The 25,426-nt window shown below is 36.8% G+C and overlaps 1 long non-coding RNA gene across 2 annotated transcripts in view; it reads left to right on the plus strand.

Moving 5' to 3' along the window:
• The window catches only part of LOC134730632 (uncharacterized), a 32,761-nt gene extending 8,640 nt beyond the window's left edge, over window positions 1-24,121 (plus strand). For both annotated transcript variants that reach the window (XR_010112535.1, XR_010112536.1), the window contains 2 exons: window positions 22,980-23,083; window positions 24,025-24,121. This is a non-coding gene — a long non-coding RNA (uncharacterized LOC134730632). The remainder of the gene's footprint in view (window positions 1-22,979; window positions 23,084-24,024) is intronic.
• Window positions 24,122-25,426: the final 1,305 nt, after the last annotated feature.

A 25,426-nucleotide genomic window follows, 5' to 3' on the forward strand; every position in this document is an offset into this window, starting at 1 on the left:
AGAATAAGTTATTAATCAAAGTCAGAAAGATATAAGATGTGAGAGCTTCAGGCTTGAGTTCCTCAATCTTCTTACCTGGATGCAGTGCTCTTCCAAATTGCATACAAAAACATATTTGATTATTTGTATATTCTGTAAAGTAAAATGTTGATAATTCAGTTATTTTTCTTAAGCAGCTTACCAGAATGTGGGATTGCTTTCTTTGACAAAAAAAAAAAAAAAAAAAAAAACACCTGGCAAAGAAAAAGATACCAGACAACTCTCAGGCTGAGAAATGCAAATTGCTGCAAAAAAATATTGTAGGAACTATTTTAAGATACCTTGGACAAAAACATCAGCACCATAATTAATAATAAGGTTACAAAAAGAAAAAAACGCTCTGTAAAAAACCAAACCAACCAACCAAACAACCAAACAACAACAATAACAACAGCAACACCCCAAACAAAAAATTCTGTAGCAGATGGAAAGGACAGACATTCATTCTCTGATCTGAGCAGCCCTCTCTACAGAGCATGATGCCCACAGCATTGCCTTTGGATGTCAAGGGCAGTGATCTGACCTGGTGAGACAGGTTAGTCATACAAACCCAATTTTTCATGAATGTTTATGAAAATTCTCATTCAATTTTGCTCAAGGCAATTTCTGAACTGACAGCAATGATAGACACAGCTTCCAGAGCTTTGTTTTTCTGAAGTCTAGACGAAACATATGTATTTTAAAAAATACCATGCACAATTAATCTTCCTGTTGCAAATGGCTGTACAGTTCACAGATTGAGAATCTGATTCTTTATGAGTAAAGCTCTGAAATTTGTTAATGTGAGCAATTCTCCTCAAGCCTTCATATTTCCTATCAGCTTGGTATTTGTTTCTTAATTCATTCACACTTTCACTCTTCTCTCACTTTAATTCACTAAACCATTTCATGAGTGCTTACTATGTACAGGGCTTAGGCTAGATTGGACAGGATTTCTGCCCTTGGGAAGTTTATAGCCTCATGGAGTATGAATGTTGTGGGTGGGTGAATTCTGCGGCCAATGTTGTTCATGTGGCAAGCCACTAAAATAAAACCTTCACTATCAGCTTGGGTTGTAAACAACATATAGAATATTTTGTTAAGTAAGTCAGTGTCAGCCCATCCTTAAAATCCAGCCTTCTCCTTTTTGCAGTTTTCTTTTTTTCAGTAGTTCTCATTTCCTCTCCAATTATGAGAACAATTAGCTCGAAGTAGACATTTATCTACTGTAAGCAATTCCAAATAGATTTTGGTCTGATCTTTCATCTGCTGCTGACAAACCCTGCATTCAGGTGTAGATGGTTTTGATGTAGATTTTACAGTTTCATATTTCATATTTATTTATTGAGTGAGGTAATAATTGTTCCAAAATATTCATTTTAGAAAAATAAGGGCTTCATTTACATCTTGCCTCTTTTGCTTTCTCAAGACTTTCAGACTAATTTTCTAAACTCATTGCTTGTTCTTAAAACCCATAAAGCAATATTCACTATTTGGAAGCTCTTTTTCAAAAAGAGGCAAGGTAGAGGTAATGGGAAATTTTTTTTTTTATCTTATTTATTATGACTGGAAAAGTAAGCAAGAAAACTTAGGTGATGATATTCTATGATTCTCTCCTAATTAGTGTCCATCTGACTTAGAGTTTTTTCTTTTGAATTTTAAAAGAGCAGTCAGTATTCAACTATTGTGACATCTATGTGGACTTTGGAAAAGCCACATAATTTTTTGGTTTATTTGAATTAACTCTGAGCCCAAAACCAACACTGTTTTATTCTTTCTGCAGTGTAACTGGTGCATGAGATAAAATTTTGAAGTTTACATGGCCTCTTTTATAATTTTATAATCCTGACTGGTTACCTACATCCATATCATCAGCATTTAGATCTTACCTACATAATTTAGGAGGTATAAAAAATATTCACAAACTTCATATTTAAGATCAAGGATTAATCCTTTTGTCTTAAAAATAAATAAATTGCCTGGAATCGTTGTCATTATTTTGACCCAGAAAGGATACCCATTGCTGACCCCTTCATCAAAATGGTATTTATCGTTAGGATTATTGCTCATTTCATATTTGGGACATGAATGATAACTGAGAAGTATCATGTCTTTGAGGTTATATATTGTTGTGGTAGTTTGATGTTATGACTCTGTGGCCCCATTTACCCATGTTGCATTCATAACACAGGACAGGACAGAGTTTGTCTTTCTGATATACTGGCTCACTTGACATGTTCAAGCAACCTCTCAATTTCAGCCTTATTAGATAAGCACAGAATTTTTGTTACACATTCAATTCCACTTTAAACCCCTTCTGCCATTGTTCCTTTCCCCTCCCCAGTAACAATTTGTCTTCACTTCCTCTATAAATGCTGCTGTGCAACCCTGCTCCAACTGTGAACTCTAAGGAAAAGTGGTGTCTACTGAAAAGCCCTGGGGTTAAAAAAAAAAAAGAAAGAAAGAAACTTAGAACTAGTACATACAGGGATCCACTCTGTAAGTCAATCAAGTAAAATACCTTCACACATGATAAATGAATTCAAATTTAGAACCTAGATAGAGAGGCCTGGCTTTTCATACCAGATGTGGATGTGGGAACCAGAGGCCCTGTATTATTTTACCTGGTAACAAGATAAGTGGGGTGTGAGTCACCTGGGCACTGGCCTTGTCCTCTCACAGACGAATGGCATCCACAAAGGTGCTGAAACACATTCGTCATATGTTGGTAGACACATCAACATTTAGGAATTGCTTTGAAGAACTTAGGGAAAAGTCCTCTTCTTTTTCTCAGAGCTGCAGGCTCTCAAATACACTTCAAGATTCATATCTAAATGCCACACGGAATATCTGTCGACAGTTACCAACAACATATATTATGATGCCAAGCAGAGCTGCAGGTCCCTTGGTAATTCTCTACTGTCATCTGTGACTACGTCAATCTCGCAAGGTTACATGGCGCCATATTTCCGAGAAGCAACGACGGATATGTGTTTGAGATCCTCTGAACCTGGTTTATCTTCTATTTTGTAGCATACAAGGTGACAAATTCTGCAAAATATTTTGAAACTGAGGTTTGTTTTTTGGGAGGAAATGTTTATTTGAAGCATATGGTTATAACACACATTTTAGGTATACTCATGTGTAATATGTACAATGTTTTCCTAGGGAAAATATTCAACACAATTTTTTCTTATGTGCAGAAAATCAAATGAAGAGTTTTAGGGATGCAGAGAGGTCTGAGATAAAACCTCATAAAGAGAGAAGGAAATATAATTGTGTAGGAATATCTAGATAAATTAGCTGCTGATGAGTTTAGCTTCTCAGTAAAAAAAAAAAAAAAAAAAAGTTTTCTTTGTTTTATCTCTTCCATCTTTTCCCCAAAAATCTTTCAATATCTATTTTTTAAAATGTTCCTCTGACAGTCTAGTTTGAAAAAAAATGTCAAACCTACAGAAAATTTGCAAAAATAGTACAATCAACACCCATATGTCATTTACTTAGATTTACCAATTGTTAACATTTTGCCACATTTGCTTTCTCTCTGTCTGTCTGACTACTTGATTATACCTTTTAATGTTAGTTGCAGATAATCATGAAACTTTAGCCCTTGATATTTCAATAAATATCCTCTAAGAACAATAACTTTCTCTTACAAAACTGTAATACAATGATCGAGTTGATATATTTAACATGATCAATATTATTTAATTTATAGCCCATATTAACATTTACACATCAATCTCAATACTATTCTGTACAGTTTCTTTTTAATCCAAGATCCTATTAAAAATCATACATTGCATTTAGTTGTCCTGTTCAATATGCTAGCTAAGGCATTAGAGGAAATACCCTTAGGAAATACTTCTGTTTGACAGTGCCTTTAAAAAAACCTGCAAAGGAACCTCAATCCTTTCTAATAAAAAATGACCACCAGGTTTGCTTGCTCTCCACATGAACAGTGCCCTTTGCTGTGCTGCCTGTTCTGTCTAGACCTTTCTGGTAGCTCTCTATCGCATCGTCAACCTAATTAATCTTGCCCTTAAGAAAAGGTACTTATCCTGTGTTTTATTTGTATAGGACTGTTATTTCCTCTGAGATGAGAAAGATCATATATAAATCTAGGCCAAATGTTGGCAAACATTTTCTATAAAAACTAGATAGTAACTATTTTAGATTTTGTGGGCCGAAAATTTTCTCTGCCACAACTACTCAACTGTGCTCTTGTAGCATGAAAATAACCAGGAGCAATATGTAAGTGAATGGGAATGGTTGTTTGCCAATAAAACTTTATATACAAAAGTAGTCATTGGGGCCAAGGCACGGTACTCACCCCTGTAATCACAGCACTTTGGAAGGCCAAGGAGGGCAGATTATTTGAGGCCTGGAGTTCGAGAGCAGCCTGATGAACATGGCGAAACCCTGTCTCTACAAAAAATACAAAAATTAACTGGGCACAGTGATGCACATCTGTAATCCCAGTTACTCAGGAGGCTGAGGTGGAGAATTGCTTGAACGGAGTTTGCAGTGAACTGAGATGGCACCACTGCACTCCATCCTGGGCGACGGAGCAAGACTTTGTCTCAAAAGGAAAAAAAAGCAGGCGTTGGCCAGGATTTGGTCCCTGGACAATAATTCGCTCACCCCTCCTCTTGGCTCACCTAAGCTAATAATAAGTGGTAATAATTAAGGAATTATCCTTCTTGGACAACTTAATTTTTTGTTTTTATGTTAGCTGCAGCATTCTGGAGATAGTCTTTTTATAGATAAAAAGTTTTGCCTGAACCTTGGAAACTGTGTAGCTTGACTTCAATATATTCACAAACACAAGTTTAAGAAATTATTAAGAAAGTCTCTGCAAAAGAGAAACAGTCTTTATAATGACAGACTATTCAAAGATTTTTATCCACATACAAGAAACAACAAAGTTAGAAAATTCTATTGGAAACCTCAAACTCACATTTTAAAACTGCTATTTTGACCTACCGATATGTATTTCAGGGATTGTAGCAGGTTATTGGGAAGTAGGCTTTAACCAGGGTGGGCAGGGGGTTTTCAGGAAACTGTAATGGTGCCAAAATATGGCCACATACTCTGTCTACACTGGAGACTGGTCTAGCTGGCCTGCCTGGCTGCTGTCTCTCTACTTGCTCAAATACAAAATGTCGTAAAATGTGCAGACGGGACTGGCAGGTAACCCAGGGTTACCTTCTGATAAAGAAGAGCTATTTCAGTGCTTTCAGTAGCTGAATGCCATTCTGCTTCTCTCATTCTTCTGTCCCAAACTTCTGCATTTGGTTGTGTGTACTACTAAATAGAAAAATAGTATCACATTATTTTTAAGTATAATTCTTTAAACTTGAAATTTAGCATCCATATAGAAAATGAGCACAAATCATAAGTTGCACTTACCTCAGTTAATTCATCCTAAGTAAATATACCTGTGTAAGCACTACTCAGATCAATAGATAAAGCATTACAAACACCCAGTAGCTTAACTCATCATCCATCCCAGTCATCCCCTCCACCAAAGGAGACCACTATTGTGACTTCTTTTTTATAGATTACTTCTGCCTATTTTTGAACTTCATTAGTTGGATTTATGTAGTGTGTATTTTTTGGTGTCTGGCCTCTTTTCTTTGTGAGATTAAAACCTTGTGTAGCAATAATTTATTCGTCATTGCCATAGAATATTCTATTATATGCATATTTCACATTTCATTTATTCTCTGTTGATGGAAATGGAGTTGTTTCTAGATGTTGGCTTACACAGTTAATGCTGCTGTGAAGTGTTCATTCATGTCTGTTGGTCTTTCGGAGCACATAGTACACAGACGTGGAATTGCTGAGTTGTAGATTCTACGTATATTCAGCTTTGACAGGTACTACCAGTTTTCCAAAGTAATTACACCAATTTATACCCCCAACAGGTGTATGAGAGTTCCGGTAGTCCTTTTGAAATTAGACTGTTTTTCTTATTGACCTCTAGAAAACTTGCATATTTTAGACACAAAAGATTCTTAGGGTGTATATATTGCAAATCCTTTCTCCCATTCTATGACTTGCCACTTCAGTCTCCTAATTGCATCTTTTGATGAGTAGATGACCTTGATTTCAATAGCATTTAATTTATCAGTCTTTTTCTTTGTAGTTAGTGTTTCTTGTGCTTTGTTAGGACAACTTTGCTTATTTCAAAATAAAGAAGATATTCTTCTATGTTTGCTTTGGAATTTTTATCATTTTACCTTTCATATTTCATTCTTCAGTCTACTTGGAAATAATATTTTTGTGTGGAAATAATATTTTTGTGAAGTAGAGGTCAAGATTCTGATATTACAATATGGATATCCAATGGAATCCTTACTATTTATTGAAAAGACCATTCTATCCCTATTACACTTCTCTGTCAACTTTCTTATAAATAAACGATCATATATGGTTCTCTATTCTGTTAAACTTGTTTATTTGTCTATATTTGAGCAATTACCACACTGTTTTAACTAATGAAGCTTTGTTATAAAAGTCTTGATGTCTGTTATGTAATTCTTCTAACTTTTCAACTTCAAAATTGTCTTGCCTTTTCTTGGCAATATACAAGACTATTTAGCTCGTTAACATTTTTTTCAATCATGTTTTATAATTTTTTTGTGTAAAGTATTTGGATATCTTCCATTAGGTTTATGCATAATTATTTTATTTTAAAAAGTCATCTTATCAATGATATCATTTAAAAATTTTTAGTTTTGTTTTTTGCTAGAATGTAGAAATTTTAACCATGTATCTAATGTCCTTTCTTATTAAGTCTAGTAGCTTTACTTATTACTTCTAATAGCTTACCCCCACAAAGTATAACTACTATTCTGAATTCTATCACCATAGGTTGGTTTTGCCTAATACATTAACTTACTACTTTAATTTTTTTGTTGTTTTCATAGGTTATTGGGGAGCAGGTGGTGTTTGGTTACATGAGTAACTTATTATTTTTATCAGTAGATTTCCTTGAATTTTTTTACGTATAGAATCATGTGTTCTACAAATGATGACCACTTAGTTTCTTTCTTTTCAGTCCTTATATTTAAAATATTTTAAATATTGCCTTAGTACTTTGGTTAGGATTTCTAGTACAATGTTTAAAGGAAATGGAGATGGGGCATCTTTGTCTCATTTCTGATCACTCAGGTAGAAAGATTTTAGTATTTCATCATTAACCCTGATGTTTGGTGAGAATTTTTGTAAATGACCTTTATTGGGATAAAACAAAATTTCTTTTATTTCTGGTCTACTGAGAGTTATTTTATTTTAAAAATATGATCAATGTTAAATTTTAAAAGTTTATTTTAATAGTGTTTTTTTGCTTATGTGGATAAATTATATAGTGAATTCTTAGATTTTAGGGCACTGGTCACCTGAATAGTGTACTTTGTACCTAAACTATAGTTTTTTCAATCCCTAGGCCCCTGTCATACCCCGCTTCTGAGTCTCTAAAATCCGTTATAGCATTTTGTATGCCTTTGCATACTTACAGCTTAGCTCTCACTTATAAGTGAGAACATACAGTTTTGGTTTTCCACTCCTGTGTTACTTCACTTAGAATAACTTATTAAATGTTTTTCCTGAAAGTACTGAGATGATCATATGGCCTTTCTGTTTTATTCAAATAAGTTAAGGAGTTAATTGATTTTTAAATGTTGAAGCAACGTTGTATTCTTGTAAAAACATGAATTTGATCATAATGTATTATGTATTTCATGTACCACTGGATCCAATTTGCTAATACTACATTTAGAAATTTTGCATCTGTATTAATGAGAGAGACTGGCTTTACATTTTTATTTCTTGAAATGTCTTTACCAGCTTTTTGTATCAAGGTTATGCTGTCCTCATACAATTAGCTTTGAAGTATTTTCTCTTTTGTTCTACTCTGCAAAGATTTCTTCTGTAAGATGGTGTGACTTCTCTCTTAAATGCCATAAATAATTTACTTCTGATGTCATCTGAGTCTTGAATATTTTGTTGCAAGGCCTTTTTTTTTTTTTTTTAAATATGGAGTCTCGCTCTTTCGCCCAGATTGGACTGCAGTGGCGCTATCTCGGTTCACTGCAAGCTCCGCCTCCCGGGTTCACCATTCTCCTGCCTCAGCCTCCCAAGCAGCTGAGACTACAGAGCAAGGTTTTAAATTAAGAATTTTATATGCATATCACACACATATGTATGTAAGTATGTATTTCTTGTGTCAGTTTTGATATTTGTAGTTTTTAAGAAATTTTGTGTACATTTTAAATGTATTGCCGTAATATTTATAGTACAGTCTCCTTATGTTTTTAATGTCCATAAGCTTTGTAGTTATGTACCACTTCTATTACTAGCATTTATAATTTGTTCCTACTCTCTTATTTTTTTCTTTATCTATCCTATTAGGATTTACTAATTTTATTATTCTTTTCAGGGACTAACTTTAGGTTTTGTTAATTGTTTTCTATTATACATTTGTTTCTATTTCAGTTATTTCTACTCATCATCATTATTCTCTTCTACATTCTTCAGGTTTAATTTACCATTCTTTTTTAATTGCTTGAGATAGATATTGACATAACTTTCAGATTTTTTGCTTTTATAACATATGCACTTAAGGTTATACATTTGCCTCTAAATATGGCTTTAGCTGCATCACATGAACTATGTTGTGTCATGTTTTTCTTTATTATTTAGGTAAAATATCTAATTTCCATAGTTATCACCCGCAGCTCAAAAATAAGCTAATGTCTTGAGGGAAAATGTGGTGCAGAATGTGGGCTCACTTCTTTGAGGTTACGTATTCTCTCTCTCTCTTTTTTTTTTTCTTTGAGATGAAGTCTCACTGTGTCACCCAGGCTGGAGTACAGTGGCACGATCTTGGCTCCCTGCAACCTCCACCTCCAGAGTTCAAGTGATTTTCCTGCCTCAGCCTCCCAAGTAGCTGGGATTACAGGCACACACCACCATGCCCAGCTAATTTCTGTATTTTTAGTAGAGATGGGGTTTCACCATGTTGGCCAGGCCAGTCTCGAACTCCTGACCTCAGGTGTTTCTTCCACCTCCAACTCCCAAAGGCCTGGGATTACAGGCGTGAGCCACTGTGTCTGGCCTGACATTATATTTTCTTAAGGATCTTGGCTGCTCAAGTACTGAATGCTTTTGTATATTTAAACTTTTGACTTCCAAAAGCTAAAACCACAAGTTTCTGCTCAGCTTCTGACTATTACACTACATATGAATCAACAAATACCCAGAAAGAAAAAATGGTGGGGCAAATGAAGCAACTCAGTGTGCCTCCCTTCTTTCCAGGATCTGTCACTCTCAAATGTTGGCTACCTTAGTTGCTCTCCCATTTTTTTAAAACTGCTATTTTTAAAACATTTTATTTAGTTTTTACACGTGTTCTCATTGGGAAGGCTGATCTGACTCAGATATTCTATCACACTAGAAGCACAAGTCACCACCTCAAATAACTTCTGAGCTGGGGAAAATATTAGAGATTAAGTAGAAATCTCATAATTGGTCAAATGCTACAAATACTTAGTGACAGAGAGCTAGAATCTGTAATTCTTGATTCCTTATAAAGTAAAACACGTGTGGGAATGTGGTTCCAGGGTCATAGACATGGCAGCTGGGACTACTCATTCTTCTCCATAGTCTTGGCTTTGGGGCAATCATTTTCTAATCCTGTAACATCCCCCAAATGCTCCCACTATGTGAATCTAAATTACACTACTAGAAAAAATACATCCTCCAGCTGTACTCCTAAACTGTCAACCTACAGATATTTTATGAAGCATATGGCACATATTAGGAATTGTGCTAGTACTGCAGCAACAAAGATGAAAAGCACAGATTTTTTTTCTCACACAGCTAACAGTAAAGAATGGGAAAGAGATAAGCCAACAAACAATATGAAAATGACTTCTATGGGGATATAGAAAACATGCAATGAGTGCACTGCTGAAGGAGCAATGGAATTGCCTGGGGAGTTGAGGAAGACTTTCCTAAAAGGCAGGAATGAAATAAGATTCCATGGTAAACAAATAGAAGAATGGAATTCCATGAAAAGGTAGCAGTATGTGCAAAGGAATAGAAATATGAAAGAGTGTGATATGTTTTGGGAAATCTATAAGGCTTTTTTCTTCTCCTTGTGCTGAACTTTAAAGTGCAAGGTGAGATAAAGAGGCCAGCAGGTAGACGGAGACAAGGTCTTGATCAAATGGGTCAAATGATAGGAGACGAGTTGGAGAATGGGCCTCAGACCTGGCAGGGGGAGAGTTTGGTTCACTGTGTCAAATTCTCCTTTGGGGTCCAATGAGATAACTATAATGAGTTCTACTTGAAAGTTATTAATATCTTTAGCAAGGGAAATTGAGAAGAATTGGTTGATGCAAAAATCAAGTCTAAAGTCAGATTGCAATGGATTGAGACATAGATAGAAGGAGAAGACATAGAGATATTCAACGTAGTACTTTTTTTACTTGGCTGTTAAAAAAGGAGTAGCTTTTAAATAAAAATACAACTAAGAAGGTCAATGTGAAACTAATTTAAATTCCATAAATAATATGCATTCACATCCTACTCTGGATTTTCAAAACTCAATATTATGTGGAAATTGAAATAGGGCTAATGATCCCTAAAATAGCAAAAGTAACTTGCTAGAAATTGTTTGCATGCAAGGCAGGCTGCCTTAATGCTCTCTCCCTTAATTGCTCTCTTAATTGCTCTCTCACCTCCTCATGTACTCCACATATACATTCATGAACAAGGAGGCTCTCTCTTCATTTCTTCAACATGATACAAGCATATGTTGAAGGTCAGGCCTCATGCCTGGTGCTGGGGATACAATGGGGGAAAAATAGACTCAGATCATGTCCTCCTCCTATTTCTTTCACAGAATCACAACAATAGAATTCTAAGGGCTGTGAGGAAAAGGTGCAGAATGCTATGGAGATAACAGGGAGATGTAAATTTGTCTGAGGGTTGAGGAAAGTGTGTAGGAAAGACATTCACAAGGATATATAGAGCGTGATGATGATATGGTTTGGCTCTGTGTCTCCACCCAAATCTCATCTTATAGCTCCCATGATTTTCACCTGTTGTGGGAGGGATCTGGAAGGAGATGATTGAATTATAGGGGCAGGTCTTTCCTGTGCTGTTCTCATGATAGTGAATGGGTCTCATGAGATCTGATGGTTTTAAAAATGGGAGTTGCCCTGCATAAGCTCTTTTTGCCTGCCATCATCCACATAAGATGTGATTTACTCCTCTTTGCCTTCCACCATGATTGTGAGGCCTTCCCAGCCATGTGGAATCGTAAGTCCAATAAACCTCTTTCTTTTGTAAATTGCTCAGTCTTGGGTATGTCTTTATCAGCAGCATGAAAACAGACTAATATAGTAAATTGATATCAGGAGTGGAGTGTTGCTGAAAAGATACCCGAAAATGTGGAAGCAACTTTGGAACTGGGTAACAGGCAGAGATTGGAACAGTTTGGAGGGCTCAGAAGAAGACAGGAAAATATGGGAAAATTTGAAACTTCCTAGAGACTTGTTGAATGGCTTTGACAAAAAAATGCTGATAATGATATGACCAATAAGGTCCAGGCTGAGGTGGTCTCAGATGGAGATGAGGAATTTGTTGGGAATTGGAGAAAAGGTGACTCTTGTTATGTTTTAGCAAAGAGACTGGCAGCATTTTGCCCCTGTCCCAGAGATTTGTGGAACTTTGAACTTGAGAGTGATGATTTAGGGTATCTGGTGGAAGAAATTTCTAAGCAGCAAAGCATTCAAGAAGTGACTTGGGTGTGGTTAAAGGCATTCAGTTTTAAAAGGGAAGCAGAGCATAAAAGTTCTAAAAATTTGCAGCCTGACTACGCAATCGAAAAGAAAATCCCATTTTCTGAGGAGAAATTCAAGCTGGCTGCAGAAATTTGCATGAGTAATGAGGAGCTGAATGTTAATCCCCAAGACAATGGGGAAAATGTGTCCAGAGTATGTCAGAGGTCTTTACAGCAGCCCCTCCCATTACAGGCCCAGAGGCCTAGGAGGAAAAGTTGGTTTCATGGGCCAGGCTCAGGGCACCCCTGCTCTGTGTAGCCTAGGGACTTGGTACCCTGCATTCCAGCCACTCCAGCCATGGCTGAAAGGGGCCAAGGTACAGCTTGGGCTGTTGCTTCAGAGGATGGAAGCCACAAACCTTGGCAGCTTCCACGTGGTGTTGAGCCTGCAAGTGCATGGAAGTCAAAAATTGAGGTTTGGGAACCTCTGCCTAGATTTCAGAAGATGTATGGAAATACCTGGATGCCCAGGTCGAAGTTTACTACAGGGGCAGGGCCCTCATGGAGAACCTCTGCAATGGCAGTGCAGAAGGGAAATGTGGGGTTGGAGCCTCTACGAAGAGTCCCTACTGGGACACCGCCTAGTGGAGCTGTGAGAAGAGGGCCACCATCATCCAGACCCCAGAATGGTAGATCCACCAACAGCTTGCACCATGCACCTGGAAATCTGCAGACACTCAATGCCAGCCTATGAAAGCAGCCAGGAGGGAGGCTATACCCTGCAAAGTCACAGAGGCAGAGCTACCCAAGACCATGGGAACCCACCTCTTGCATCAGTGTGACCTGGATGTGAGACATGGAGTCAAAGGAAACAATTTTGGAGCTTTAAGATTTGACTGCCCCACTGGATTTTAGACTTGCATGGGGCCTGTAGCCCCTTTGTTTTGGCCAATTTCTCCCATTTGGAATGGTTGTATTTACTCAATGCCTGTATCCCCATTGTATCTAGGAAGTAACTAACTTGCTTTTGATTTTACAGACTCATAGGCAGAAGGGACTTACCTTGTCTTAGATGAGACTTTGGACTGTGGACTTTTAAGTTAATGCGGAAATGAGTTGAGACATTGGAGGACTGTTGGGAAAGGATGATTGGTTTTGAAATGTGACGATATGAAATTTGAGAGAGGCCAGGGGCAGAATAATCTGGTTCGTCTCTGTGTCCCCACCCAAATCTCATCTTATAACTCCCATAATTCCCATGTTATGGAGGGATCTGGTGGGAGATGATTTAATTATGGGGGTGGGTCTTCCCTCTGCTGTTCTCATGATAGTGAATGGATCTTATGAGATCTGATGGTTTTAAATATGGGAATTGGCCTGCACAAGCTCTTTTTGTCTTCTGCCATCCATGTAAGATGTGATTTGCTACTCCTTGCCCCTTGCTTTCCTCCATTATTGTGAGGCCTCCTCAGTGATTTGGAGCTATAAGTCCAATAAATCTCTTTCTTTTGTAAATTGCCCAGTCTCGGGTATGTCTTTATCGGCAGTGTGAAAACAGACTAATACAGACATGAAATCCAAGAAATCCAAAGGAAGAGTAGGAGTTAAGAAGGCAAAAGGGGAAAATGTATTTGGGGTTGGAGGGGAAAGCATTTTAGCATAGGGGGTGATCTGTGGTAGGAGTGTTGAAGTTGACGAGTGAGTGACCCAGGCAGTAGTGAGAGCAAGCAAGAGTCTTGTGGCTTGTTTTCATGGTTTTGAAAAACCATAGAAAGGGTTTCAGCAGAGGAATGATATAATCAGATTTTAACTTTAAAATACTCTTGCTGAAAGAAGAAGAGATTGGAGGTGTGTGGTGGTGATAGTGGAAGAAGAAAACAGTAAAGAAAATCTTAAAAATTGAGTGAAATCAACAGGATTTTGGTAGATTGGTGAAAAAAAGGTATTAAGGATTGTGGTATATAATAAGCACAGAAGTCAAAAATGTTAGAAACATTCATGAGAAACAACAAAATGAGCCACCAAAGATATATTTACTAAATTTGTAGAATTCTGTTTCCATCTATTCATATGTCATAGGATGATGATGTTAAATCTAGCATAGCTACCTGATTGTGTATTTGGCTCAAAGGCAACCCCACAAAGGTACTTGTGTAGGATTTGGGTAGAAAAGGGTGAGGTCACCTCTAGAAAACAACACTCTAGGCTCTCTGTCCTCAGCAGAATGCCTGGCCAGAATCAACAGGAGATGCTTCTTTTATGCCTTTCCCGCAAGTGAGCTGGGTGCTGCTTGCAGCTGAATTAGAGTAATATATTTAATCGGCCCGAGAATTTTAGGGCAGACAGATTTTTCCTCCCTCCTTGATTGTAAGTACTCATTTGCTAAGATTTTATTTGTAGACCAAGTTGGGAGCTTGTCTCCCTTATCATTTTAGATACATATTTCAAGCAAATGATCTGTTTCACTTGGTTGAATTGGGTACTATAGAGAAATCTATACCTGCAATGGCAAGATGTGTTCTTATAGGCTAGTGTAGCACCAATTATCACATGTGAGTAGTTATTGGTCAACTCAGCTCCATTCAATCAACATTGATTGAGCATCTCATGTACCAGGCACTGGGTTATGCCCTAGAGATATGTAAAGGTCCATAAGAAATAGTCATTGTCTTTGAGGAATTCATAGTATAGTGAGGAAAGAAATATAAATAGATAATTTTGTTCAAGTCACTTCTCTATAGAGGACCTGTTATATCTGCTGCTCTCATTACTATGATGGTACTCAATAAGCCACTGAATTATGAGCTTAGTCACACTAGAATGTGCATCTTCCTCTAGGATGCATAAACAAAATACAGATAAGAGAACTGAGTTGATACTATGCAACTTTCTGATCAGGCCTATGATGACAAAAGTTCCAAATAAAGTTATCTTGGCTGCCACTGAAAACATAGCCTTTTATTATTAGGCCTCGCCTCCAGTTTTTCCCCTATCTTTAACTTTTTTTATTTTTATAATATTTTATAAAAATATATAAAATATACAGTAGGTGTATATTTTATGAAATACATGAGATATTTTGGTACAGGCATGCAATAATCACATCATGGAAAATGGAGTATTCAACCCCTAAGATATTTATTCTGTGTGTTACAATCTAATTATATTCTTAGTTATTTAAAATTGTACGGATTTCTCTTCACTAGACTGATTTCCTTTCTTGTGGGTATATACCCAGCAGCAAAATTGCTAGATGGTACGATAGTTGTAGTTTTAGTTTTTTGAGGAAACTCCAAGCTTTTCTCCATAGTGGTTGTACTAATTTACATCCACACCAACAGTATACAAGACATCCCTTCTCTCCACATTCTTGCTAGCATTTGTTATTGCCTGTCTTTTGGATATAAGCCATTTTAACTGGGATGAGATGATGTCTCACTATAGTTTTGATTTGCATTTCTCTAATGATCAATGATGCTGAGTACCTTTTCATATGTTTCTTTGCCATTTTTATGTCTTCTTTTGAGAAATGTCCATTCAAATCCTTTGCCAATTTTTAAGTCAGATTATCAGATTTTTTTCCTATAGAGTTGTCTGAGCTCCTTATATATTCTGGTCTTTAATCCCTTGTTATATGAATAGATTGCAGATATTTCCTCCCATTCTTTTGGTTGTCTCTTCACTTTATTGATTGTTTCCTTTTTGCTGTTCAGAAACTTTTTAACTTGATGTTATCCCATTTGTCTATTTTTACTTTGGTTGCCTATGCTTGTGGGGTATTACTCAAGAAATCTTTCCCCAAACCTATGTCCTGGAGAGTTTCCCCCGTGCTTTCTTGTAGTAGTTTCATAGTTTGATCTCTCAGATTTAATTCTTCAATCCATTTTGATTTGATTTTTTATATGGTGAGAGATATGTGTCTCATTTCATTCTTCCGCATATGGATATCCAGTTTTCCAATCACAATTTATTGAAGAGACTGTCTATTCCCAATTGTTTGTTCTTGGCAACTTCATTGAGAATAAGTTCACTGCAGATGTATGGATTTGCTCCTAGGTTCTCTGTTCTGCTCCATTGGTCTATGTGTCTGTTTTTATGCCAGCCACCATGCTGTTTTGGTTACTATAGCTCTGCAGTATAACTTGAAGTCAGGTAACATGATTCCTCCAGCCTTTTTTTTTTTCTTTAGTTAGAATAGCTTTGGCTATTCTGGATCTTTGGTGGTTTCATACAAATTTTGGAATAGTTTTTTTCTATTTCTATGAAAAATGTCATTGGTATTTTGATAGGGGTTATATTGAATGTGTAGATTGCTTTGGGTAGTATAGACATTTTAAAAATATTGATACTTCCAATCCATAAACATGGAATATCTCTCCCTGTTTTTGGTGTCCTCAATTTCTTTCATCAGTGTTTTATAGTTTTCATTATAGAAATCTTTCATTTATTTGGTTAATTCCTAGGTATTTAATTTTATTTATGCTGTTGTAAATGGGTTTAATTTTTTTATTTCTTTTTCAGATTGTTCACTCTTGGCATATAGAAATGCTACTGATTTTTGTATGACCATTTTGTATCCTACAACTTTACTGAACTGGTTTATCAGTTGTAATAGTTATTTTTGTGAAATGTTTAGGCTTTTCCAAATGTAAGATCATATTATCTGCAAACAAGGATAATTTGAGCTCTTCCTTTCCAATTTGGATGCCATATATTTCTTTCTCTTGACCAGTTGCTCTAGCTAAAACTTCCAGTTCTATTGAATAACAGTGGTGAAAGTGAGCATCCTTGTCATGTTCCAGATTTTAGGGGAAAGGATTTCAGATTTTCCCTGTTCAGTATGATACTCGCTGTGGGTCTGTCACATATATCTTTAATTGTGTTGAAGTATATTCCTTTTATAACCAGTTTTTTGAGGGTTTTTATCATGAAGGGATGTTGAATTTTATCAAATGCTTTTTCAGCATCAATTGAAATGGTCGTATGAATTTTGTCCTTCATTCTCTTGATATGATATATCCTACCAATTTTTTGTGTGTATGTTAAACCGTCCTTGCATCCCAGGGATAAATCCCACTTGATTATGATGAATGATCTTTTTAATGTATTGTTGAATTCTGTTTGCTAATATTTTGTTGAGGATTTTTGCATCAATATTCATCAGGGGTATTGGCCTATAGTTTTTTTTTGGGTGTGTCTTTGTGTGGTTTTGGTATCAGAGCGATACTGGCCTCATAGAATGAGTTTGGAAGTATTTCCTTTTTCTCTATTTCTTGAAATTGTTTGAGTAGGATTGGTACTAATTCTTCTTTAAATATTTGGTAGAATTCAGCAGTGAAGCCGTCAGGTCCCAGGCTTTACTTTACTGGAAGACTTTTTTTTATAGCTTCAATTTTGTTATTTGTTATTGATATGTTTTGGGTTTCTTCCTGGTTCAATCTTGGTAGGTTTTATGTGTCTACGAATTTGTACATTTCTTCTAGATTTTCAAACTTGTTGGCCTCTGACTGCTCATAGTAGCCACTAATGATCCTTTGAATTTTTGTATTATCAGTTGTAATAGCTCCTTCTCATCTCTGATTTTATATATTTGAATCTTTTGTGTTTTTTTTTTCTTAGTCTGACTAAAGGTTTGCTCTCTTTGTTTAACTTTTAAAACAACCAGCTTTTTGTTTCATTGGTGTTTTTATTATTTTCTTTATTTTATTTTCATTTATTTCTGCTCTTATCTTTATGTTTTTTTCTTCTACTAATTTTGAGTTTGGTTGGCTCTTACTTTTCTTATTCCTTTAGATGTGTTGTTAGGTTGTGTATTTGAAGGTTTTTTTTTTTTTTCCTTTTTTTTTTTGATGTAGGCACTTCACTCTGTCCCATAGGCTTTTGGTATGTGTTTTTCTTGTCATTTGTTTCAAAAAAAATTTTAATTTTCTTCTTAATTTCTTCATTGGCTGACTAGTCATTCAGTAGCATATTGTTTAATTTCCATATATTTGTATAGTTTTAAAAATTACTCATTATTGATTTCTAGTTTTATTCCATTGGGTCAGAGAAGATGCATCATATTATTTAAATTTTTTGAGTGGTTTAAGAGTTGTTTTGTGACCTAACATATGGTCTATCCTTGAGAATAATCTATGTGCTTAGAAAAAGAATGAGTATTCTGCAGCCATTGGATGAAGTGTTCTGCAAATATTTATTAGATTCATTTGTTCTATAATGCAGATTGAGTCTGATGTTTCTTTGTTGATTTTCTGTCTAGAAGACCTGCCCAATGCTGAAAGTGGGATGTTGAAATCTCCAGCTATTATTGTATTGAAGTCTATCTCTCTCTTTAGCTCTAATAGTATTTGCTTTATATATCTGGGTCCTCCAGTATTGTGTGCATATATATTTAAAACTGTTATATCCTCTTGCTGAATTGACTCCTTTATCATTATATAGTGACCTTCTTTGTCTCTTCTTATGGTTCTTGTCTTGAAATCTATTTTGTCTGATATGAGCATAGCTACTCCTGCTTTTTTTTGGTTTCCATTGGTGTGGAATATCTTTTTCCATCCTTTTATTTTCAGTCTATGTGTGTCTTTATAGGTGAAGTGTGTTTCTTGAAGGCAATAAATCAGTACTTTTTTTTTTTTTTTGAGATGGAGTCTCACTGTGTTGCCCAGGCTGGAGTGCAGTGACAGGATCTCAACTCACTGCAACCTCCACCTCCCAGGTTCAAGTGATTCTCCTGCCTCAGCCTTCTGAGTAGCTGGGATTACAGGTGCCTGCCACCATGCCCAGCTAATTTTTGTATTTTCAGTAGAGACAGGGTTTCACCATGTTGGCCAGGCTGGTCTTGAACTCCTGACCTCAAGTGATCTGCCCACCTTGGCCTCCCAAAATGTTGGAATTACAGGTGTGAGCCACTGTGCCAGGCCCACTCTACATCTGTTGATTGGAGAGTTTAGTCCTTTGAAATTCAATGTTATTATTGACAAGTAAGGACTTACTCCTGCCATTTTGTTTATGTATTTATTTATTTATTTTTCTGGTTGTTTTATGGTTTTGTCTTCCTTCTTTCTTTCATTCCTATCTTCCTTTCAGTGAAGGTGATTTTCTCTGGAGATATGATTGTTTTTTGTATATGTATCTATTCCATGCTTTTTGTTTTGAGGTTACCATGCGGCTTGTAAATACTATTTTGTAACCCTTTATTTTAAGCTGATAACTGTAGGGAGACCCCCTGAAACTATTGTTATGGGGTAAAAGATGAAATGTCCCTAATTATTGTAAATACAAAGTTGCATGCAGGATTGTGTAAAGACAATGCCAGGTTGGGCTGCCAGAATGAGCCAACAGTGAGCCATGTGCTTCCCCTTGCAGAAAGCCTATGAACAGACGTGCAGTCAGGGAGGTTTCACATCACCAAGATTCCTATCCCAGAAAAGCAGATGTTCATAGCTCTGGGAATGGAATGCGACCCTTGTGGAGAGCTTATAAATGGACGCATGAGGGGGCACCTGTTCATATGGATAAGATAGGGCTATAAATGCCCTTATCTTGCCACGTCTCTTCTAGGCCTCTTTAGGGTTAAGGCATACTCCCTTCTGAGAATTTCTGGTATAACTGGTTGTCTAGCTTCACGTCCTGTTTCTATGGATTGTTTGTAACTAGCTTTTGCTGCAACTGTTACTGCTGATTAATATTTTGCTAATCACAGGTTATGGAAAGACCGCATTTCTGTTTTAAGGCTCTGTTAGAAATTACTGATGCACACACTATATTGTAAATTCTTATCTCTGTATACTGTACTTCTACATAGAGATGTTATGCGTTATGTTAAAGAATTACTTCAACCCCATGTGACCATCTCACCTCATAATCAAATGACCCTAAATCCCTCACTAACCTACCCCTTCCCTCACTAAACTTAATAATAAATGCTAGTATATCCAGTGCATTGACGGCATCGTGGGACTAGAAGGCGGTGACCCCCCTGGACCCAGCTTTCACTATCTTGTGTGTGTCTATTATTTCTCGACCTGCCGATCCGCCTGGGAAGGAAGAGAAAGCCCTGTTGCATTGCGGGCTGCTGGCCAGATCCCGCAATAGATAACAATTTAAAACTCTTGGCACAAGCAAACAAACAAACAAGCAAAAAGAAAACTAATAAAGATTTTATACCTTCACTTCATCCCCCTGCTTTTTAACTCTTTGTTTTTACTATTTATATCTTATTGTACTATGTTTTGAAAAGATGTTGTAGTTATTATTTTTGATTGGTTCATTGTTTAGTCTTTCCACTTAAGAGTAGTTTATACACCGCCATTACAGCATTATTATATTCTGTGTTTTTCTGTATACTTACTATTACCAGTGAGTTTTGTACCTTCAGGTGATTATTTATTGCTCATTAACATCCTTTTCTTTCTGATTGCAGTACTTCCTTTAGCATTTCTTATAGGACAGGTCTGGTATTGATGAAAATCCCTCAGCTTTTGATTGTCTGGGATAATCTTTATTTCTCCTTCATGTTTGAATGATAATTTCACCAGATATACTATTTTAGGGTAAAAGTTTTTTTTTCCTTCAGAGCTTTAAATAGCCACTTCTTTCCTTGCCTGTAAGGTTTCCACTGAAAAGTCTGCTGCCAAACATATTGGAGATCCATTGTATGTTATTAGTTCCTTTTCTCTTGCTGCTTTTAGAATCCTTTCTTTATCCTTCACCTTTGGGAGTTTGATTATTAAATGCCTTGAGGTAGTTTTTTGGGGGTTAAGTTGGTTTGGTGTTCTATAACCTTCTTGTACTTAGATGTTAATATCTTCCTCAGGTTTGAAAAGTTGTTATTTTGTTATTTTTCCTTTGAATAATCAAATTTTCCTTTGAATAAACTTTGAATAAACTTTCTACCCCAATCTGTTTCTCTACCTCCTCTTAAAGTTCAATAACTCTTAGATTTTCCCTTTTGAGGCTATTTTCTAGATCCTTTAAGTGTGCTCCATTGTTTCTGATCCTTTTTTCTTTTATCTTCTCTGACTGTGTATTTTTAAATAGTCTTTTTTTAAGCTCACTAATTCTTTCTTCTCCTTAATTAATTCTGCTATTAAAGAGTCTAATGCATTCTTCAGCATGCCAATTGCATTTTTCATCTCTAGAATTTCTATTTGATTCTTTTTAATTATTTCAATCTCTTTGTTACATTTATCTAATAGAATTCTGATTTCCTTCTCTGTGTTATCTTGAATTTCTTTGTGTTTCCTCAAAACATCTATTTTGAATTCTCTATCTGAAAGGTCACATATCTGTTTCTCCAGGATTGGTCCATTGTGCCTTATGTAGTTCATTTGGCGAGGTAGTGTTTTCTTGGATCATCTTGATACTTGTAGTCATTCATCTATGTATGGGTATTGAAGAGTTAGGTATTTATTGTAGTCTTCACAGTCTGGGCTTGTTTGTACCCATCCTTCTTCAGAAGGGTTTCCTGATATTTGAAAGGACTTGGGTCTTGTGATCTAAGCTGTATCTGCTTTAGTGGGGACCCCAAGCCTATTAACACTGTGGTTCTTACAGACTCATACAGGTACCACCTTGATGACCTGGGTAAGATTCAGAAGAATCTCTGGATTACCAGGCAGAGGTGCTTGTTCTTTTCCCTTCCTTTTTCTCAAATAAATGGAGTCTCTCTCTCTGTTCGGAACCACCTGGAACTGTGAGTGGAGTAACACAAGCAGCCCTGTGGCCACCACCCTAGGGGTCAGACCTGAGGCCAGCACAGCATTGAGGTTTATTTGGGGCCCCAGAGCATTTAGCCTATGATGATGAGACTTGTGGGAAATCAAGTTCTCGCTGCTGGGATTGGAAATTCTCTTCTGGTTAGGGCTTGTTTAAATGCTCACTCTATGGGCGGGCATCAGTTGAATTTGGTTTGGTTTTTCTTTCTGCTATAACGGGTCAGCATTGAGCTCAGTACCTCATAATTGCTGTGCTCTCTCTCTCCCCACACGGAGAATTGCTCTCTGCACCATGACACCCGCTGCCGGATGTTGGGGGAGGGGTGACATTACTGATTCAAGTCTGTTTTTCCTACCTCTTCAGTGCCTTTCTCAGTGATATGAAGTTAAAACCAAGTACTATGAGTGCTCACCTGATTTTTGGTTCTTACGAAGTTGTTTTTTTGTGTAGATAGTTGTTAAGTCTGTGTCCTTGTAGTGGGAGACGGTCAGTAAAGCTTTCTATTCCGCCATCTTGCTCCACCCCTCTCCTGAGTCTATCTGTTACATGAAAAGTTTGGTCTACTCTATTTAAGTCTGGCAACAGGAAAAATTCCTACAACCTCGTACTTTCTCATGGGATAGGAAAGAAAAGACTGTAGACTCCCAGAAGAATATCATAAACAAGGATATATGGGAAAGATAGCACTTAAGTTTCTGCCATTCCAATGACAAATGAAGGGAGGATCTTGCTTATGTTCATTGATACTTGCATGCTTTGATACCCATGTGCTCAAGACATCATTTGGGAATGAGTATTGGGTAAGTATAAGAGATTCCAGCACTCTGAATCTACCATGACACTTGCTGCTGCTCTCACACCCAAGTACTTCTTCTGTTAGATTTTTCTGTAGCTTTCAGATACTCTTAGAAATGTGTGTTAGCTGAGATGTGCCACAATATAGTCATTTCTCATTAACATGGGACGTTTCTTTAAAAAATGGCAGCTGGTCATGTGTCTTGTATGGTTTTAAACTGCTGCTGGTTCACGATGATAAATTCCAAAATAATTTAGTCATTAATTATCTAGCTCTTGTTAACCTCACCAGCCTCACCTTCTGCCTTCAAGTTCCTGAAATTTTCTGAACTTTGAATCTCTGAACACATCAGGCCATGTCATATCTTTGTGCCTTTACACAGGTTTCTTTGTCTGCCAAAAGTACTTTTCCCCCAATTATTATTTGTCTATTTAAAATATGATCTCCTTTAGAAAGTGATTATGCTTCTTACCAATAGTTTTGATTCTTTTGCCTTTCCAGGCATATAAAAGACTGTACTTCTCTACTCCCTTAAACTTAGGTATGGCCATGTGACTTGGCCAATACAGTGTGAGAAGTTCGCTGTTCCCTTCTGCTTGGAAACACATAAGAGCCCATGCATGACTCTATATATGTTTTTTTCCCTTGCAGTATCAACTGAAGAGGCCATGTGTTCAAGATGATGGAGCTACCGAGTGGCAAATCTTCCCTCAGCCGTGGACCAGTGTGTCACCATATAGAGAACAGTTACCCAGGTGGGTGACCAGACCACACTATAGTAGAATTTGTATAAGTGAGAGATAAATCTCTGCTCTGTTAAGGCCATAAGAGTTTGGACTGGTTTGTTGCCATAGCACAATCTACCCCATCTTGACTGATAACACATGCCTAACTCCTCCAGGAAGATTTACCTGCTAACTCAGTATTCACACAGCATTTTACTAAATAAACATAAGCATAAACATCTGTTTTGTGAATACCACATTATTATTAAATTTTTTATACATCAGTTTTCATCAGTAGACTGTGACTTCTTCAACAACGAGGGCCATGTTTTATTACATTCCATGTCCCCCAAATTAAGCACAGTTTCTGGAATATAGATGCTCCATACATATTCATTGGGACTGAAGTTCTAACCATGGCGCTATTGAGAAATTCATTTGATATTTATATGCTTTTAGCTCTCGCTTGTGAAAATGTAGATGAGAATGACCAGACTGCCCCCTCAAGGTCAAATAAGTTAATAAGAGTGAGAACACTTTGAAAAGTAAAAGGGTAGAAAACAATACATTATCGTTATGAGCTAGGACCAAATTGCTTGGGAAGGCAGCAGAACTGGAAGTTGTCTGCAGGACATATTGGGAGAATGCTTTTGCATTTCTCTTATTTACATGCAATTGTCAATGATTTTCTTTCATTTTTGGGACACACTTTTTATAATAACTGTAGAAGACAGAGGACAAGAGGGTTGCAATTTTGCAGTCCCGTTGATCCTTTGATGGAATTCTTACTCTTCCTTTCCTGTGCTATCCAATCAGTGGCCTGCAGAAAATGATTCCCCAACCAGGAGTTGGACCCAGCCTATTGTGGAGATGCTACTGATGCCCAGCCCATCTCTCACTAGTATTCACGTCTCTATGCACACACACAGCTTCTTACTGTGGCATCTCTAACTTTCTGCTTTCTGCTACAGGAGTGTACTCATCCTGTATGAAATTCGGGTCCAAATTTCCTTGGTACTATTATCCCTGGAAGCATCCCTCTGCCAATAATAACATAGATGTTGGTGGGTAAGTACCCCAACTTCCTTGACTTTTAGATAGAAGAACTCTAAGCCATGTTTTCCAAAGAGTCTTAGAGGAGTCAGAGCCCTGGCTGCCCATAGTGGTACCTGCTCATTAACCCATTCATATTGGTTTCTTCCCTATCCTAGTTTTCTTTTCTGACTCCTTTGCCAGTGATTCCTAGAATCACCCTGCAAATAAACTATTTCCACTCAAATCCTTGTCTCTGGCTCTGCCTTTGGAGAACCCAATGTAAAATAATCCACTTTCCCCATTGCATTTCTTATATTTTAATATAAAAATATATTAACACACTTTGGGAGGCCAAGACAGGAGGATTTCTTAAGGCCAGGAGTTCAAGACCAGCCTGGCCAATACAGCAATACTTTGTCTCTATTAAAATATATATATATATATTTATTAATAACCATACAATAAATATAATAAACATATAATTCAAAACATTAAGCATAAAACAAATAAAATTAAATAATATAAAATTAAAATTTACTACTGATTGCTGCACAAATGGACATTCCTTGGGTTTATAAAGATTATTTAGTGCAATGTTTTATCAAAAGTACAAATGCTGTTCCAAGTACTATTCACCATAGGAAAATTTTTTCAAAAGCATTCTTCCCCTGCTTCCAATGAGGCCCTGCAGTCATTAGGGAAATCCTCGAGAGGGTTTGGGATGGTGGAGGTTCTGGCTCTGATCTTCAAGAGGGTGCCAATTCTTCACACTTAAGCTTAAGATTTATCACAAATGACACAGGTACCTTCATCCTGAGCACTGAAGCCTCAGTCTGTCTCTTTGTTAGAGTTTCCTTTCAGTCACTGGGAAAGCAAAGTAGAGGACTAGGCCTTTGTCTTCTTCCTTCTTCTGACTTTAAAAGGGCTGATTATGAAGAGAGTCTGCCTTTTATCAGCATTCTGACAGCCGTGGCAGAATTGTTCTTCAAACCTTATTACCTTTTGATTTCTAGCTTCTTCCCCAATATTGTTTTCTACATTTCAGAGAATAAATTAGATACAATTTTCACTATGGCTTGAATATACACTGTGGATGTCTGAGTTAAAGCTTGCCTGCTTATGAGTAAAGGAGGCCCAAGAGAAATAAGACATCACAGAAATAATTTAGCCCCAGAACCACGGCAAGGAGAGGAAAAAAATGCCACGGAGAGTATATTAGTAATTCAAAATATTGCACTTATTTTAGCAAGTGGAATAAATTTTTTCACATGAAATCTCTCAGATTGTAATAAAGACTAATTATTAATAACAAAGAAGCTTTGAGAGGCACGCTGAGAG

This window comes from Pan paniscus, chromosome 5 (assembly GCF_029289425.2).
Source record: "Pan paniscus chromosome 5, NHGRI_mPanPan1-v2.0_pri, whole genome shotgun sequence".
Classification (NCBI taxonomy): Eukaryota; Metazoa; Chordata; class Mammalia; order Primates; family Hominidae; genus Pan; species Pan paniscus.